The sequence below is a fragment of the Corvus hawaiiensis genome, chromosome 8 (genome assembly GCF_020740725.1).
Source record: "Corvus hawaiiensis isolate bCorHaw1 chromosome 8, bCorHaw1.pri.cur, whole genome shotgun sequence".
NCBI lineage: Eukaryota > Metazoa > Chordata > Aves > Passeriformes > Corvidae > Corvus > Corvus hawaiiensis.
Window position 1 is genome coordinate 19,115,704 of NC_063220.1, and position 13,011 is coordinate 19,128,714.

General features: G+C 44.7%; 1 protein-coding gene across 2 annotated transcripts in view; it reads left to right on the forward strand.

The window, feature by feature from the left end:
• The first annotated feature begins 1,336 nt into the window (after positions 1–1,336).
• The window catches only part of MARCHF8 (membrane associated ring-CH-type finger 8), a 90,601-nt gene continuing 78,926 nt past the window's right edge, over positions 1,337–13,011 (forward strand). Inside the window, exon 1 of one of the 2 annotated variants that reach the window (XM_048310718.1) lies at positions 1,337–1,536. The gene's annotated coding sequence lies outside the window, so the exon portion shown is untranslated. The remainder of the gene's footprint in view (positions 1,537–13,011) is intronic. The other variant, XM_048310720.1, reaches the window with a different exon arrangement.

The following is a 13,011-nucleotide window of genomic DNA, read 5'->3' on the forward strand; positions in this document are numbered from 1 at the left end:
GAACAATGGTTATCATCACATATGCATGTTTCCATACCCTGTTCTATAAAGGGATACAATCTAAGTTTGTTAATTTCAATCTACATAGGACTAAACTGGAGCTCTACACACATTCTCCTCTTCCCAGGAAGACACACCATACACTCCGGGTGGTGCTTCTCCCACCTTCACTGCATGGGTGTGCTGGGTACTAACTCTGCAATGTAATAACAGTACTTCAGCCCAGCTTCTCTGTGCTCTGAAAACCTGTTGTAACATGTCATTTTTCTGTAGGGGGTGGTTGGTCTCTGCATGAAAAGGGTTACCTTTCTCATTTTATGCTTTTTGCACTGTTCTTGATGGGTAAATTTAATCTTCCTGGAGCCCTGTAAATTATTGTGAAAAAGTGCAGACTCAGAAAATGAAAATTTCAGCTTAGGTTTAGTGAATGAATTTTCATGTCAAGTCAGGAGGTTTCCTTGTTTTCTGTTTTTTTCTCTGAATAATATCTGCTTTCTTGTCTGTGCTGCACTGACAGAAACTGTTCAGCGAAGCTGCCTATTTTCCTGTTCTTTTTCACTTATTCCCAAGTGGCATAGACATCACATCTGAACACAGAAAAACTCCACCTCGAGTTACTCTCATAAAACTCACTTTGCTTTTTCCCCCTGTAAAATTCCCCTAAACAGTATAGTTCACCTATTCCAGCATATTTCAGGAGAGAGGTATCTTTGAAAAGAAAAGATTGAAGTATCCTGCTTGCGTAACGGAAGTGTAAAATAGCAACAGAGTATGACACTCAGATATAGGTATGGGGCAAACTCGAAGTTTTCGTTGACGTATTTTTTTGCTGATAAATCAATATATGCAGGTGAACGACTGATACAAAACACCTTACGACGGTGGCTATAAGCCATCTTCAGGCTTTCAGCATACACACATTTTTAAAAAGTTAAATGGCACCCTATGAAGTTGGATGTTTTATTCTATGTGCTAAAGCGCGAGTCGTTCTACCCTGGGCAATAGCGACAGCAGCATCCCCGCCTGCGGCTGGCGGAGGCAGGGCTGAGGGCTGAGCTCAGGACAGCCGAACTCCGCTCGCTCCGCTGCCGATTGCCGCCTCCCGGTCGCCGCCAGTCCCGCCCCCGCCCGGCCCCCCGCGGGCAGGTGCCCGGAGCGCGTTGCCGGTGGGAGGTGCGGAGCGGAGCCGCAGCGCTCCGTGTCCGAGCGCCCGCGGGGAAGGCTCCAGCGGGAGGCGATCGGGCGCCGGGGCAGCCGCGTCCCGCTCGGAGCGGCCGCCTCGCCTGCCCGCGCTGCTCCGGGCCATGGCGGCGGGGGCGGGCCGGGGCGGGGCGGCGCGCTGACAGGCAGCCCGGCCCGGGGAGCCGCGGTAAACAGGAGCCGGGGGAGAGCCGGGGGAGACCGGCCTCGCAGGAGCCTGCCAGCAGCCTCCCAGCCGCAGGGCCCGCCGCTTCCGGGCCCCGGGCATGGGCAGCAGCAGCCGCCGCAGCCGGAGGAGGAGCCGCCGGCCCGGGCCCTGTGCGGGGCACCCCCAAGGTAGGCTCGGCCGCCGCCCTGGCCGCGGGCAGCTGCCGCTTCCTCCGCGGGGGCCGGGAGGGTCCGGCGCCGCGAGGCCGGGCAACGCGGCCGGGCCCGGGGACGGCCCAGGGCGGGCTGGTGCGGGGCCGCCTGCCCCGGGGTCGCTGCCCCGCGGCCGCCGCTCGTCCCGGCCCCGCCGGCAGCACCTCGCCCCGCCAGGTCCGGCAGGTGAGGCGCTCCTGGGCGAGCAGCAGGCGGCGCGGCCCGGCCCGGCCCGGCCCGGCTCGGCTCCCCGCGGGACCGTGCAGCGCGGGGGCAGCGGGGCGCCGCCGGCCCCTGGGGCGGGCGCTCCGCGCGGGGCGTTCAGGGCTGCTCCTCTGTCGCAGCTGGGGAAGCCGCACCTAATTCCCTGGTAAGAGGCTTTCCCACCTCCGCCGTCTTTGTCTGCTCAGCCTCAGCTGCTGCTGCTGGCGCTGGGAGCATTAGCGTTGCTCCGGGAAAACCGAGAGCGGATCAGCTGTGGGAAAGGGACTGTGTTTGCACCAGGTGTCCCATTAGGAGGAGGATGCGAATTCGCCTTCAGTGAGCAGCGTGGAACAGAGATACCCCAGAGAGAAAACAGTGCACAAGATGTGCTGGTCACAACGTGTTCGTAAGGAATCATGAAGTTTCACGGCAGCCTGAGAAATAGTCAGAATTCCTTCATGCCTCCTGGAGCTAGTTGGCAGGCAGAGAAATGCTCGAGTTGTTCCAAACTGTAACACTTCAACTTCTCCTCGTTTTAGTACGCTGAAAGTGCAAGCAAAGTGAGAATTACAATATGCCAATGCCAGAGCAGTTGGTCTCAAACTGCAGTGCAAGAGGGCACGCAGCTCAGTTCTGCGGTTGGCAAAGGACTGGTCTACTTCCAAGCATAGCAAATTTGTGAATTAACCCAGCAGCATAAACATAGAAGGGACAATTTAGCCAGAGCTTGAGTGGAGGTGGAAGGAAGATGGGGGTGGACGAGGAGATAGCTGGTCTGACAGTAACGCTTCAGCTGAAGCAGCAGCAATCTTTACGGATTTCTGCTTCTAAAATTGGTTTGGAGTAGTGTCAGATGAGGCTGAGATTGATCTAGCAGTAGCCCTAGTCAAACATTTTCAGAGAAAAGTTTTCTTTGAAAAACACTTTATTTATTAGACCTAAGATGTTTTCTTTGAAATGTGTCAACATTGATCAATATCTACTGGTGCAGAGTTCCGCTAAGCCTGCCTGAGGACCAGGATTGCTGGAAACATGAATGTTCTTGTCTGAAGGGTATGCTCCAGCATCCAGAATAATACCTGCTGGGAGTGTTGGCAGCTTCAAAATTGTAGCCCAAACCATTTGGTGCCAGACTCTCATCAGAGCTGCTTGTAGCTGCTTGGAGAAAGACATTCCCTAGGACTTGATTCTGCTGCAGTTGCTGAAAATGGTAGGACTGCTGAAGTCTGAATGACTGTCCTTTTGCTGGGAACTTTGTGTGACTTAGGTCTAATGTAAACTTAAAAAAAATACCAATTCACTGAATATTTGTTGTTATGGTGTTGGAGTTTTTTGTTGTTCTTTTGATATTTTTTTTTTTAAACTTGGCTTTCAGCTACCCCTAAGCCAGCAGTTCTGCTTGTAGAGGTAAAGTAGTTGAAAAGAAGTGATTTTTTGGTTTGGGGTGTCACACTGGAAAAAAAGTTGCTTGCTTTTCATGCCTCAGTGTATGAATATGGGGCTAGAATTGTTGGAGGTGTTCAGGTGATGTCTAGTGCTACAAAATACACTTGTTCCCTGGCTGCTTTTGAACAGTCTTAAGTGTTAGGAGGATAGATCAATTCAGCATGCTGAATGAACTTTCTGTATTTTCAGGATGAGATGATTTTTAAAAATTTAAACGTCTGTTATTTTAGATCTAACATTTTGGATGAGCAACTCTCCCATGTTCAAGGGTGAAAGGACTTAATCTTCCCAGCTGCTGAGGCTGTCACAGTACTTTAGGAATGTACCAAAGTGTCTGACAGACTGATTTCCTCACTGCTCTTCCAAACACTGATATTAGTGGGGAAGGCAGGGCACTGCAGGAATGTGACAGCTTCCAGTAATAATGCTGCTCAAGGAAGGAGTTGTAGGTGGTTATTACAAGCCCTGAATCGATCCTGCTGTGTAAGAAAAAGCAGTCTCCTGCTATGGGTCTTTTCTGTCATATACCTCAGTCAGCCCTAGTGGGCCTGACTGATAGCTAGCTTCAGAAAATGTGAATAATAGAGTGTGCATGGCTATCTGCCAGGAAAAAATGAAAACAAGAATGAGGTGTCTTCTTTTTATTGCTTTTTATTTTGTTTTGCTTTTGTTCTGTCCTTCCATCCTCCCCCAAAAATATAAGGAACTCTTGATGCTGTAGAAGTGTTTAACTAGCATTCTGTAAGAGCCTGTGGGTGCACCATAAAAAATTAACAGGCACTGAAAGAAGGAACTTTCAGGAGCCCTGAACAACCTTGTGCTTGGACTGTGTCTGTGTGTGGCAGACAAATAGTGAATAGCAAAGCTGTAGAAGGCTATAAGGAATGAAAAACTTCAAGTCTGGGAAAAACTTGGCTTTTAGGGCATAAGGTATTAGAGGGGAAATCTTCCTGGGGGACAAGTTATCGATTTACTGCTCATGCCTTTTCTTTCTCGGGAGCATATATAGTGCTAGCTGCTGCAGGAGCTGAGAGAACGATGTAAATCACACATCTAATTCACTGTATTAATTTCCATAGCGAGATGGAACTCACACGGGGTTTACTGAGACTTCTGTTTTGCTGACTTGTGGATTGTCTGCAAAGATCTGGTGGCAGCTTGTTGTAGCATAGCAGAGCTGGCATTAAACTTGCTGGGTGGGCTTGTTCACTGTGAATTTTCACAGCTCCAGGTTGTTGAAATGCTCTTCACTGAGATAAGGGTCAGTTTTACTAGTTCTGTTTGGATTTTACTGAAAAGTTCCCAAAAGAACTCATAATTTCTAAACCAGATTATTTTTCACTGCTTCCCACAATGTTTTTGTGGGATTTTATCAAGGTATCCACATTCATGTGAAGCATTAAAAAACCAAATAGTGGATTACGTAGTGTTTATTGATTCTGGGGTAGGTAAATGGACAAGAGCCCTTGGAAGCCTGGTCTTTTTGCAATTAAAGGTATGCTTTAAGAGCTTTGTTACTCCTAAGTTTAACTCATCACCAGACAGCCAGACAGTTCACAAATAGAAGAGATCTCAACCATCAGCAGTTGCTAGTGCTTGCAATTTCTTTTCCTTAGGGACCAACAAGGGAGGCTGGCCTTTATTATATGCCCAGCTGGTTATCATGTTTGGGCTGATCTAGATCAAAGGTGTTTGTAAATGACTGTTAAACTTCTCTGTCTTTTAAAATGAGTGCCACTCTGGAGCTCACATTTGATACCTGCAGGCAAGTAGAGGGGGCTTAGTAGCAAATCTTGAATTTAACCTGGCAGAATGTCATGGTTGATTTGACTTGACTGAGAACAGTGTTGGAAATTTTTGATGAAATACACTTATATTACCTATGTGTAATGGATGGAAATTAGTAAAAGGTTCTAGAAACTGGGGCTGAGATTTTCCATAGTTAGACGAAATAAAGCTAGTAGATGAGCACTTTATCCCTGGAGACTCATTTAAGGATCTCAGTTGTAAACCTTGCAAAATATGTAGCCAAAATTCATAGAGAATATAAATATTGTATATTTTGGGGGTAGGTAAATCCTGTGTATCAGTTAGGTATGCCTTGATATCTGTCCCTTAAAGCTTCTGTGTGTCCTTCAAAAAGCATCAGGACAGAATACATGTCACCAGTCCATTCTGCAGGTGAGGCTGCAGATGAACAACTGTACCAGAGTTTCTCCTTGGGAAAACAGGTATTGGACTTAAGAACGTAACTTAGCAGGTCACTGCTAACTCCACTAAGGCTGAGTTTGTCTCCCAGTTTGGTCATGGCTTCAGAAAGATCATGTGTTTATGCACCATCCAGGATAAGAGGTTCATTACAAAGAATAAAGATGTTGTCAGCTGTTCTTCCTTGAGCAGGTAGCTTGACTTCTGTCATGTCCTCCCCACAGAATGAGAAACTGTTCTCTTTGAATCAAAGGGTCAGCTGGATAATAGGGGAAGGAAAGAAAGGAGGTGACAAGCTCTAGGGTGACAAACCAAAGAAGAAGAAAAAAAAAGATTAGGGTTCAAGTTTACGCACAAAGTTGCTAATTTTTAAAAAAGTATACAAATCCTTTGTGCCTCCCTTCCTTGCAAATGTACTTTATTTTTAAAAAGCTTTTTGGTTTCTCTTTAGTGTGTGTACTGAGCCTGCAAGGAAGAGTATCTGTAGGGAAAAAGCCTCAATGCTTCTGAATAAATAGCTAGGCTTCCCCTGGGTCTGATCTGCTGATTCTAATGACCAGAATAATTTGTCACTCAGACTTACTTACTGGTGATAACTCTGTGCCATTGTGCAGCTTGAGGGAGTTGTGCTTCTGTTCTTGTTGCTAGAGTTGGGGTTGAAGTTCTGCTTTCATGTTACACAAGAATTTCCATGGGTACCCTGCACGTGTGGGAGTCCACATATTGCCATGACTCTTAGGACTGAAACTAGAAACTGGCTTCTGGGCATGGCATTTGGGTGAATTTTGCCTGTAGAGGACCATTTGAGTACCATTAACTGAAAAGGAAGCAACAAATTCTCTCTGTACAACCTGTCCTATAGCACCAGTTAAATATTGAGGAAGTATTCAGTCAAATCTTCCACTGTAAGCACTTCTCTTGGCAGTGGACCTGGCCTTTACTTTCCTGGGAGAGGGAAGGTGATGTCACGGGATTATTAGTGGGAGCCCCTCATCTCCAAATTACTGGAGGATTTACAAAAGGGATGTCTTTGTTTAGTGTCATTCTTAAAGGTCTCCTAAAGCATTTCTTTGTTGAAGAGACTCCTTCAAAACCAATGGGAGCTGTAGCAAGACAAAGCCTTCTCTGCCTATTTATATTTGCTTTCACTGTCACTGGCTCCTTGTCTCATCCAGGATAGAGGATTAATCTCTCTGATCCCTCTATTTCTAGTTGTAAAAGCGCAGTGTGCTATTGAGGGTGGTTCACTACTATGCCAATCCTTGTTCTAATCTCTTGTAACTACGAATGCATCAGTCAGGAGAGGAAGGCTAATGGAAAAATATGTCATATTTCTGTGTATGTATTTTTTTTCTATGTGCATATATATGAGACTATTGATGGATTAGAGAACAGGAAGTGATGCAATACAGGGCTCTGCCATGGTTTCATAACATGGGCCACATTATAGCAACAAATTCTTGCAAATGACTCTGCTTGCCCTATCTGAGTGCAGTTTTGTCTCCTTCTTGCATGTTTCCCATGGCCTCCTTCAGCAAACCACTGTAAAGGGGTTTGCATTTAACAGCATGATGAACTCTGCTACAATAGATAGAAAGTGAAAGTTGGCAGTGGCTTTTTCGGTTCATTATACATAAGCCTGGTGAAGTCTGGCATACCAGAGGAATGTGAAGAGCATGAGGTGATAGTTTACCATAGGTGATGACAGAGAAGAAAATACACATGGGAGCAATCTGGCTCTTTCTGAAGTTGACAGTAGGCTTTGGTTTTTTGTTCCTTTCTAGTAAATGACATGAGTTCCCCTTGTAGTTCTGCATCCAAAATGTTGTCCTTTTAACTGTGATTATTGTTAGAGCTTTTAAGTTAATCATCTTGAGTTTGCTTGCCAAATCTGAACTGGAAGTGCCAGGACTAGGAAGGACAGTTGTTGTCATTGTTTTTTCTCTAGTGGAGTCTGTGACCATTGATTTACAATGTTACTGCTTCTATAAAATGTGTCTATATGTGTACATGTATATGTGCATGCATATAATCCAGAAAAGCAGGTGGACTGAAGATTTGCTACTCTTTGACATGGCAAGTGATATCTAGAAGAAAGGATTTTTTTACAACAAACATGATAAATGCATACTGAACTAAATGCTGTCTTGTTTCAATGAGAAGAAAAAAATCTGCTTAACTTTAAAAAGAAGAGGAAGTTCACTTGCAGCTAAAGGGTTTTTTGTGAGAGACAGGAAATCTGAGTCTTTTTTCCTGCTTCTGGCCTCTGTTTTCCAGTTTAAGTTACTTCACCTATGCACACCTTAGTTTCCTGCAACTCAGTTATCATTTATATCATGGTATTTGTAAGGTTCTTGGTTTGTTTTTTTTTTTAATTTTTTTCAGCCTGTTCTCTAAGGGGAAGTGGGCTTATGCAATCCACCTGCCAGTAACTTCTGAACCTCTTGGCTAAATGTCACATAATTGCTGGAACTTCAGATTTTGCAGAAAGAATGGAATATAAATTGCAGTGTCACAGCTGAGAGCGGCAGCCTCACCCTGTGCCGAAACCCACCTAGATGGCACTTTTTAAACATGAGATAGGTGGCATGGGTGCATGGCCCTTATGAAACCTACAGCCACAGGATACCAAACTCAGGGAGGGTATCAGACTGTTCTCATCCTTCTGCTGTGGAATGGCCTTCTTCCACTGCAAGGCCTTCTGAAGGCTTAGGAAAAATTTCAAGTATTGTTACTAAATAGAGCTGGCATGATGCAGCAGACTCTTTACAAAATTAATGTTTGATAACATAAGGGGTTGGAGGGAGGAGAGATACCATTGTAAAATTACATGATTCTTGTCAGGCTGGCTTGATCTTGGGAATTAGTGAAAAACAGTAGCAGGTTTGATTAAAATATGGAAGGGAGTTTTAACTTTGCGCTTGGCATAATAAAGCAGAAGCCAATAAGAACAAGATCAAATTTAGCCTTCTAAACACATTGGTGTTCTTATGCAGTGTTTTACTACTGAAGCCTTGAAATATCTTGTTGTTTTGGGGCATGAAAACTGTATATTGCCTCTTAGAAGTTCCTTTGTGTGAGGCATGTATGTTGTTTCTGTGATTACTGTGACAGTGATGTTCAGCTATTTTGTACCCTTCGTCTTAGGGTCAGACCTGACAGGGGAGGATAACTCTGACTGAGACTGCTCAAGTTGAGTCTTTCTGATGTTGCAGAAATACTCACCAATCATTACAAAATTGCAAGGCTTGAAAGGTCTCCATATTGTTCTGCGTGAGCTGCTACATGCTTTGGCAGGGTGTGAAAAAGAGTCCTGCTCTGGTACACCTGCGGAGCTCTGCAGTTCCTCAGACCTTCTAGAGATGAGTTTCTTTTTATGTGCCATCCTGGAAGTGTAGGAAAACTGCACTGTGATGTTTTCCAGGCAAATCATGGAGAACCCGCAATGCTGTTGTGTTTTCCAAACAGCAAGAAGTTCAAATTTATAATTCTCTGACATTTCCTAATCCATCTGATTACTTTCTTAAATGAAGTGTGTGGCTTTGTTTCTAGTGAGGCAGTGTGCAAGTGATACATTAGAACTGCAGCTTCAAAGCAGCAGGAGATGGCCCTGTCAGAGCCCTGTGCCTTGTAAAGTGCTGCAAGTGAAGTGTGGAAGCATCTCCTATATATATCTACATACCAAATGCAGTAGGATAAGTCTGGCATATGCTTTGCAGTCTTTTGGTGGTGTTTTTCTTCCTGGGATCTCCCATGGTCAGTATTTGGTGTTCTGAGGACCCTGAAGCACTTGTATCTGCCCCAGACCTAGGCTTTTATTTACTAGTGGTGTTGGTATCAGCTTCTCCAACCACAAGGCAAGGATCCCAGGTCAGTTGCTGTTGAACACATGTGATTCAAGATAAGATTTCTCACTCACTTTCCCTTGTTAGTGATACCCTGGCAAGTATAGCATCATGTGGTCCAGCAGCCTGAGAGCAAAGAACTCAGGATCAGTTCCTTATATAGAAAGGGAATTAGATATATCATGGATTTTATTCTTGGCTGTGATCTTTCATTGTGTCTTGTTAGATATTTGTTATGGTTGTTTGCTTTCTCTGTCTACTTGAGCTCCACTTGTCAGCTGGACATGTGTTCAGTCTGTCTCATCCATCTTTGATTGCGTACTGGGAAGTTTTTTAGTTGGCATGTTCTCACTGCGCAGAACTACAGGTGCTTTGCAGAGACTTGGTAGGGCTGTGATGCCCTGCAGGCATCATGCTGGTTGGCTGTTTGTCAGCTGCCTTTTCAAGTCCTCATTAGCTGCTGTATAAAGGTTCCCTGCTCTGTAAGACCTGCATGGCTTTGGCTTAGCCTGTCTTTACTGTCTATACCTCCTGCGGGGGTTGTGGGGGAAGGCTGCAGGGATGGTTCTGCTTCAGGGTGGATGCTCTGCTCGACGAAGGTATGTTTTCCAATTGCTTCTCGATGCTCTGCTGTTATCTCCCTTTCCACGTGACACTACAAAGCATACACCTATCCCTTGCCACACAGTTTGCTTGCTGCTCCTATGAATAAGGGAAGAGAAACTCAGAGAGCTGATGATCCAATTGCTGAGTGATTGCCTTTGAGCTATATCCTGTGTGGCTCATGGGCAGGCCTTTGTGGTTGATGTCATCTAACTAATGCATATGAGAGACATCTGAGCCAGGAATTGGGAATTTAATAAGATGATGAAACTGTTGTGTTTCAAGTCTGAAAGTAATTCTTGTAAGCAGGGGGTGGGAGTGGAAAGCAACTTGACTGTACACAGTGCATCCCACCAAGGCCAGTATGGACATACTGCAGCACAGGCCTGGTTTTCTGAGATGCTGCTTATTCCCTGTCTCCAGCAACCCCTCTGAGTCAAGGAGAGTTGGCAGGTTTCTGAGCCAAGCCTTTCTTCCGTGGGCCTTTTTTTTCTTCCTTTATTGTAATGTGCCAAAAAAAGAAGAAAATCACTAGCAGGCTAAGTCATGCTTTCACCTGGTGAGCAGTAAAACAGCGTGTTACGCTGTCTCTGGGCCTTCTGTGACCCCTTCTATAAGAGATGCCACTCCAGCATGACAGCTTATAGAGGGATGGGTTACTAACGCTTGTAAACACCTTCGCCGCTGATGTGTGAAGACGGCTGTGCCTTTCCAGATTTCTTCATCTCCCCTCACCATTATTTCTAGGCTTTGAGTGAGAAACTTGAAGATGTTAAGTACCTTCTTGGGTGTATGATAGCTGCTTCCTCTTTGCTGATAGATGATGGCTTTTGAAGAGATACTAATGTTGTATTGGAAATTGGTATATAAAATGTAGTCTTAGAAAAAGCAGTAACTAATTTAGTGCAGCTCCAGCTCAATCAGACAATTGCTAAAAATAAGCTACCTTCTAATTCCACTGGTGATCTCTTAATTAGAGAAGTCTTCTAATTCGTAACCTGCATATAGGACAAGATCGGAGACTGAAGTGGTTTGCCAGTCTGGACAGAATCAGTGTTTGGGAAGGTAATGTTGGGAGAAGACCAGGTGTTCTAACAGCGGTGGTAGTAACTTTGCACTGCATTTATGCTGAGCCTTTGCCCCCAGCTAAATGCTGTAGCATGCAGTTTTGCCAGCAGTGTCTTTTTTTTAAGGCAGAGAAGATGCCCTCCTTGGTGGGCATCTGCTTTGTGGAGATTTTTTTTTTTTCCTTTAAAAAAAACCACACCCACCCCAAAAAACCCAATCCATAAGCACCGAAAGGAACATCTATATGTTTGTTACACTGTTGTTTCCTGCTTGAACCTGTTAGATTGAGCATTTTGAGACAGCTGTTTGGCTTTGCTGCAGGAGCAGCACAGCAAGGAAGAGAGAGCCTTTTCAGGAGGTATTTCACATCTCCTAAGGTTGAGATCTGAATACTTTTTAGCCTCCTGTATTTTCATTTCTTAAGTTTGATGACTTCTGTCTTCTTTAATGAGGCAGTGAGAGATCAGCTGGCCTTGCTGAGATGTGAAACTTTTGTTAACTCTGCAGGAAATATAGGTGATGTGAGCTTGCACCAGATTATTTCTTTGTAAGATAATGGTAATGTTGCCAGGTAATGCCATTCACTGAACAGCATGTGTCCATGAAAAACAAGGAGTGTAACTTCCTCCGAGCTCAAGGCTTTATGCCTCATTTGGAGAGAGCACAGCCAATGGAGAAGGACCGTGCCAGGCACAAGGTCACTAGTGACGCAGAGGGGACCATGCCTGTTCCTAGGCACAGTGCTGCTTCTGTAGCACCCAGAGGCTGAAGGGAATGATTGGGTCCTGTAAGAGGAAAGCAGCAGTGTTTTGGTCACTTGTGGGTTCCTGTCACTTCAGAAATAGCAGAAGACATCTTTCGTCTTTATATACCTTGTGACCATCTTGATGTGCTGTACAGCCCATGTGTGGGAGCCTGTGCTAAAGATGGGACTATCTGGAATGGAACAAGCCAACTGTTTTAAGTGAACAGAAAACGGAGGAGATTTGTCTTGACTTTTTAACATCTGTTGCATTTGGAATGGGAGGTAGTTTTCTTTTTTTCAGTTGAAAAAAAACAAACTTGCATTTTCCATTTAAAATGATTAATAAAGAAATACATCATTATCTCTCCATTAGCCTAATTCAGCAGATGTTCAAATTATTTGTCTGTAGTTGTTTTTCATCTGCTCTTTGGGAGAGCAAATGTCCCTGAATATTATTGTAATTGTAACAACTTAGAGAAGGAAACCCCAAAGTCAGCTGGTATGGGTCCTGAAAGACATGGAGGAGAGTAGGGTAGAGTTATGTGGGTTTTCCTCTCTGCAGCTAAGTATGCTGTTGGTGTAAAAATCAACAGGTTCAATGCTTGCCTCTTTCTCCAGCAGTAGATTTTCCATGAGGACTGATGATATTTTAGCATGATAAATAAATAAAGTTTTTCTTCTACCTTTCAATTTCAACAGATACCTGATAATAACTACTGTTTCTTCCACGTTTTGTCTTCACGAATGTTTCAGGGTTTACAGTAGTGCTCATGTGCACCAGAGTTGCATCAGCCTTGTTTAGCACGCTTGGCTCATCTCACTGGCTCCTGTTTAAACTAATTTAAAGCAAAGATCATCTGCTTGGGGAAAAGACAGAAAAGCTACTTCTAATTGTAATTGGGTTGAAAAATGTAACGTCAGTTGGCATCAGTCATGTGGCTGTGCTCCTGAATTTTATTTCCCTGTTTGGAGAACTTCATATAGCAGCTTCTTTTACTTGCCCTGTAGATATGCAACAGCATCCCAGAATCCATTTCATTGTATTGCTCCAGCTATCACCAGGTTCCTTCAAAACCACTTTTTGTCCCACAGAATTTTGCTGTCTGATTGCTTGGGCCTCCCCTCACCCTTACTAGACACTTGGAGATTGCTTTGAAGCACATGCTGGAGTAAAAACTGGTAATCATTTAAGAGTGGGTCAGAAGGGCACTGCAAGTCAGCCTCTTCTCCAGCAGCAAGAAACAGACCCATGCAGTTCTAAGTGTTTCTCATTAGTAAGCACCATTTTTCTGTACTTCACTGTCTCAGTACCTTTTTGCAGTTGGCTGTGTT